Genomic DNA, 6,192 nt, shown 5'->3' on the forward strand with positions numbered 1-6,192 from the left:
GGTTAGGATTATTCTTCCATGAGGAATTGTAGGTGTTTCCATAGGATTTTCCCATGTAATTCACCTCCTCCATGGTGGGTTGATCAGGATCATAAGCTTCTACTTCAGAAGAAGCTTCTTGAGTGCTACCAACTGCAGCTTGCATTCCAATCAAATGCTAAGAGATCATATTGACCTGCTGGGTCAAGATCTTATTCTGAGCCAATATGGCATTCAGAGTATCAACTTCAAGAACTCCTTCCTTCTGAGGGATCCCATAGTTTACAGGATTCCTCTCAGAGGTGTACATGAATTGGTTATTTGCAACCATCTCAATGAGTTCTCTTGCTTCTGTAGGCGTTTTTTTCAAGTGGAGTGATCAACCTATAGAGCTGTCCAACGATATTTTGGACATCTTAGACAGACCATCATAGAAAATTCCTAAGATAGACCATTCTGAAAGCATGTCAGGAGGACACCTTCTGATCAGTTGCTTGTATCTTTTCCAAGCTTCATAGAGGGATTTACTTTCTTTTTGTCTAAAGGTTTGAACTTTCACTCTGATTTTGCTCATCCTTTAAGGAGGAAAGAATTTAGCCAAGAAAGCATTGACTAGCTTTTCCTAAGAGTCTAGGCTCTCTTTTGGTTGAGAATCTAACCATATTTTAGCTCTGTCTCTAATAGCAAAGGGAAAGAGCATAAGTTTGTAGACCTCAGGATCCACTCAATTGGTCTTAACAGTGTCACAAATTTGCAAAAATTCAGCTAGAAACTGATATGCATCTTCCAATGGAAGTCCATGAAACTTGCAATTTTGTTGCAGAAGAGAGACTAACTGAGGCTTAAGCTCAAAGTTGTTAGCTCCAATGGCAGGTACAAAAATGCTTCTTCCATAAAAATCAGAGGTAGGCATGGTGAAGTCACCAAGAACCTTTCTTGCCTCTCCTTCATGATTAGGTTTGGATGCCATGTTCTCTGCCTCTTGTTCGAAATTTTCTGAAAGGTTTCTTCCGAAGTGTTGTGCTTTAATTTGTTGTAAGCTCCTTGTTAAAGTCCTCTCAGGTTCAGGATCAAGATTAAAGAGAGGCTCTTTATCGCTATTCCTGGTCATAAACAAGAAAAAGAAACCAAGAAAGAATGAGAATGGGAACTCTATGTTCAAGAACAGAGGACTCGCTGTGAGATGTGATGAAGAAAGGAAAGAAGAATGAAAATAGAGAAGAGACAAAAAGAATTTGAATAAGAGAGAAGAAGAATTCAAAAATTAGAAGTAAAAAACAAGATAAACAAGAATTAAAATATTTTTGTTTTTATTTTATTTATTATTGCAATTCGAAAACAGAAGCTAATTAATTAAAAAGATTTAAAAATTAATTAATTAATTTCGAAAAAGAAGAGAGAGAAATAGAAGAAAAAATTTCAAAAATTAGAAGAGAGACAAATTAGTTAGGAAGTTTTGAAAAAGAAGAGAGAGAAAATAAGTAACTAATTAAGAAAAGATTTGAAAACAAGATAAGATAGAAGATTAGAAAAGATTTGATTTTAAAAATATTTGAATAAGTCAACAAGATAAGATAAGAATTGAAAAGCTTTGAAAAGGATTTAATTTTTAAATTTAAAAGAAGATAAGATAGAAAAGATAAGATAAGTTAAGTAAGAAAGATAAGCTAAGGAAGTTAAGAAAAGATAAGTTTTAAAATTAAAAAGATTTGAATTTAAAATTTGAAATTTAAATTTTTGAATTTTGAATTTTGAAATTTAAAATTCGAAATTTTAAATTTTAAATTTTAAAATTTTAAATTTTAAATTTTGAATTTGAAACAAGATAAGATAAAAATTTGAAAAAGATTTCATTTTTGAAAAGGTTTGATTTTGAAATTGAATTTTAAAATTTGAATTTGAAATAAGATAAGATAAAATTTTGAATTTTAAAGAAAGATAAAAAGATAAGATAAGATTTTGAAAAAGATATGATTTTTTAAAAGATTTTATTTTGAAAAGATTTGAATTTTGAAGTTTAAAACTAAGATAAGATAGGATAATAATTTGAAATTAAAATCTGCAATTTTATTTGAAATTTTTGAAAATTAATTAAAATAAAGATAGAAAAGATATTTTTTATTTTTGAATTTAATGAAGAAAGAGAAAAACAACAAAAAGACACCAAACTTAAAATTTTTAGATCTAAAACACCTACTATGCGAAAATTGGAAGGAAAAACACAAAGGGACACCAAACTTAAAAAATTTTAAGATCAAAACAAAGAGAAAAACAAGAACACTTTGATTTTCAAAAAGAACACCAAGAACAAAACTCAAAGAATTCAAAGAAAACAAGAACATGCAAAGGACACCAAACTTAAAATTTTTGCAAACCAGAGACAAAATTTTCAAAAAATTAAAGAAAATACACAAGAAGACTCCAAACTTAAAGATTGACACAAGACTCAAACAAAAGAAACTATTTTTGAAAATTTTTAGAAAGAAAGACTTAAAGAATTCGAAAATTTAAACAAGAACAAAAACAAAAGACTCAAACCAAAAACAAAGATTAAACAAAGAAAAGAAAAGGTTTTTGAAAATTTTTTTTTCGAAAAAAAAACTAAAAGACTCTAACAAAATTAAAGACAATACCTAATCTAAGCAACAAGATAATCCGTCAGTTGTCCAAACTCGAACAATCCCCGCCAACGATGCCAAAAACTTGGTGCACGAATTCCCACACTTCGTACAACTGAACCAGCAAGTGCACTGGGTCGTCCAAGTAATATCTGAGCGAGACAGGGTCGATCCCACGAGGATTGTGGTTTGAAGCAAGCTATGGTTATCTTGTAGATCTTAGTCAGGTGAGTAGGAGATGTTGCTATATTGCTTAATTGCATAAAAGGAATAATGAGATCTGAACTAGGTTGACCTGTTTATAATGATAAGAAGATGGTTAAGGCTTGGAGATGCTTTGTCCTTATGGATTAACTCTGGTATTACTCTCTTCTTCAATTGTGAATGATTTCTTCTATGGAAGGCTGTATGTGATTGTCACCGGTTAAGAGGCCACCAATGCTCCTCCAGATCTATACCCCAGGGTTAGTGTGGATCCATTCTGATTGAGGGTGTAGCTCCTGCAGTCCATTCTCCTTAATGATCCTACTCAAAACGCCACAGACAAGGTCGGATCTTCCGAATTAGAGAATGCTATGCCTTTAGGTTCTAGCCTCTACCACAGAGACCCTAATCTCCCCATACCTTGGCTGAACTAGTGTCTCAAGAAGTCCCCAACGAAGTTGTGGATTTGCCGTCTAAGAGATGTATAATCAAGCTAGTGGTTCGATGCTTTCCAGTTACGTATTCACACGAACCCAAGAAGAACACGGGTGGTTGTCAGGCACGTGGTCTTAGAATGAAGAACGAAGATGATTGTCACGGTTCATCCCATTCATCAAGTTGAAGAATGAAGATACATCTTAGAATTGAATCAAACACGGATTGAAAAGAAACACTAATACTTTTATTAATCCATAAAACTCAGCAGGGCTCCTCCCCTCAACCTAGGAGGTTTAAAAACTCATATTGATAGAAAATACAATGTGAAAAAATGAAATATGAATATCTCCCTTGAAGATCGTGTAAAAGTTCTTTAAATACTAAGCTAATGACTAAGGTGTACATAAGAAAAGGTAAAACAGTCTTTTAGTGCTAACATCCACTTCCGGGGCCCACTTGCTGAGTGTTTGGGCTGAGCTTTGATGAGATACACGTGCTAGTAGGCCTCTAGGGCATTGAACGCTGGTTAGAGGGTCCTTTATGGGCATTGGACGCTGGTCTCTTCTCCTTTGGGCGTTGAATACCAGAATAGGGCAGGAGGCTGGCGTTGGATGCCAGTTTTGGGCCTTCAATGCTGAAGCAAACTATGAACTATTAAACATTTCTAGAACGCTCTGGATGTTAGCTTTCCATATCCATTGAGAATGCTCCATTTGGATGTCTGTAGCTCCCGAAAAGCTCTTTCGAGTGCAAGGAGGTCAGATCCGGACAGCATCTGCAGTGCTTTCTCTGTCTCTGAATCAGACTTTTGCTCCAACTCCTTAATTTCAGCTAGAAAATACCTGAAATTGCATAAAAATACACAAACTCAAAGTAGAATCCAAAAATGTGAATTTCGCACTAAAACCTATGAAAACTCATTAAAACTTAAACAAAACATACTAAAAACTATATGAAAATGATGGCAAAAAGCGTATAAAATATCCGCTCATCACACACGTCATCCACCTGCACGCGTGACGTTGGTCACGTGACCTCATTAAAGTGAATACACTGGGGCGATTTCTGAGCCTTCCAAGCCCAAATCTAACTCATTTCTGAGGCTATTTGATGCAGAATTCAAGAGCGAACAAGGGGGGGTCAATTAGATTAGCTTAGGATCATGCTTTAGGTAGTTTTCTGGAGAGAGAAGAGGGAGCTTCTCTCTAGACTTAGGGTAGAATTAGGTCAAACTCTCTTAGAATTAGGTTTTAATTCTTGTTTTTATCTAGTTTTCCTTGCAATTTCTTATTCTTACATCCTTGTTCTCTTAGTTTACATTGTTAATTTCCCTTTTATGTCATTTTTATGTTCATGCACTATTGTTGGATTTGGATTTTTTTTAATGTAATTTTATGTTTTCATGTTATTGATGTTTAATTGAGTTGTTATTGTTATTTTCTTGCATTGGGTAGTTGTAGAATTTACTATTTCTTGCAATTTACCATGCTTTCCTTTTATGCTTTCCAAGTATTTGACAAAATCCTTGGTTAGATTTTAGAATAGATTTTGAGCATTCTTGGCTTGGAAGGAGAAACTAGGCAATCTTGAGTCATTAATATCCAATTTAGATTGGTGATCTAGAGTGATTAGTTAGTCTTGTATCCATTAACATTACTTGTGTATTGGGATTAACTAGTCCTATTTGACTTTCTCTCAATGTGAAGATAACATTATACCTTCTTCCGATGTTGGAGATGATGAAATAGGATTAGCTCCTGTTAATTATTGTATTATAATTAATGACTAGGATAGAAAGCCTTGATTCTCAATCCTTGCCATGAATGCCTCTTTTTATTAGTTGTTATCTTTAATTGCTTGATTTACTTTTATTGTCATTTAAATTCTTGCCTTTTTAATTTCTTGTACTTTTATCAACCCAACCCCTTGAAACTCATAACCAATAATTGAGCACTCAATTGTAATTACTGGGGAGAATGACCCGGGACTAATACTCTCGGTTATTTTTATTGGGTTGACCTTGTGACAACCAAAATTAAACTTTCATTGAGTGTTTTTTGTCGGTTTGGAACTATACTTGCAACGAAGTTATTTCTTTTGCTGAGAAGAAATTTTAAGCTGACGGTAATTCTTACCTCAAGTTTTTGGCACCGTTGCCGGAGAATTGCAATGTGTGCTTGTTATTGGTTATTGTACATATGTTGATATTATGAATAGCTTGATTTTTGGTTTGTTTGCTAGTTTTGCTAGTTGTAGGACTTTACTTTCTTTATTTCTTGTTAGCTTTTACTGTTGTTTTCCCTTTTCTACTATGAATTCTTATCACTTGGGCTATAAGTTTGCTTCAAACTATGTTGCAGGAAATGGAAATAAAAGCTTCAATGGAGGTTTTCATCAAAGATTTACAAATCAAAGGTAGGAGGAGCCTCAAGCATATGGATACTCTTTTTAGCAACAACCTCCTCCAGTTTCTTATAGGTATAATCCAACTCCTAATGCTTACCAACCTAATGGATGTAGTGACCCTCATTGTCCTTAACATAGCCCTCAATAACCCTATTCACAAGCCCCATTCCACCATTCACCTCTATTTGATCCTAACCCATACCCACCATACCAACAACCATATGAACCATATCAAGAACCACCAATTCCATATACACCATCTCAAGACTTTCACCAATATAAAATACCTTCCAACTATGACACCTTTCCTCCAAACAATGAACCTTCTCTTCCGCCACCGCCTTTATTGAATGAAGTTTTCCAACCCTTCATGCAAGAACAAAGAGATCTTTACTCTCGCCTCCAAAAGCAAGAAGAGGAGCAAAAGGAGTTAGAAACCATATTGGCTACCATGACTGAAGCGGATAACCATATAGCCTCCTACCTAAGCTCATGAAATCTAGGCACTTCCATTAATGAATGTGGAGGATCGACCAAAGAGCAAAGT

Source organism: Arachis hypogaea, chromosome 19 (assembly GCF_003086295.3).
Source record: "Arachis hypogaea cultivar Tifrunner chromosome 19, arahy.Tifrunner.gnm2.J5K5, whole genome shotgun sequence".
Classification (NCBI taxonomy): domain Eukaryota; kingdom Viridiplantae; phylum Streptophyta; class Magnoliopsida; order Fabales; family Fabaceae; genus Arachis; species Arachis hypogaea.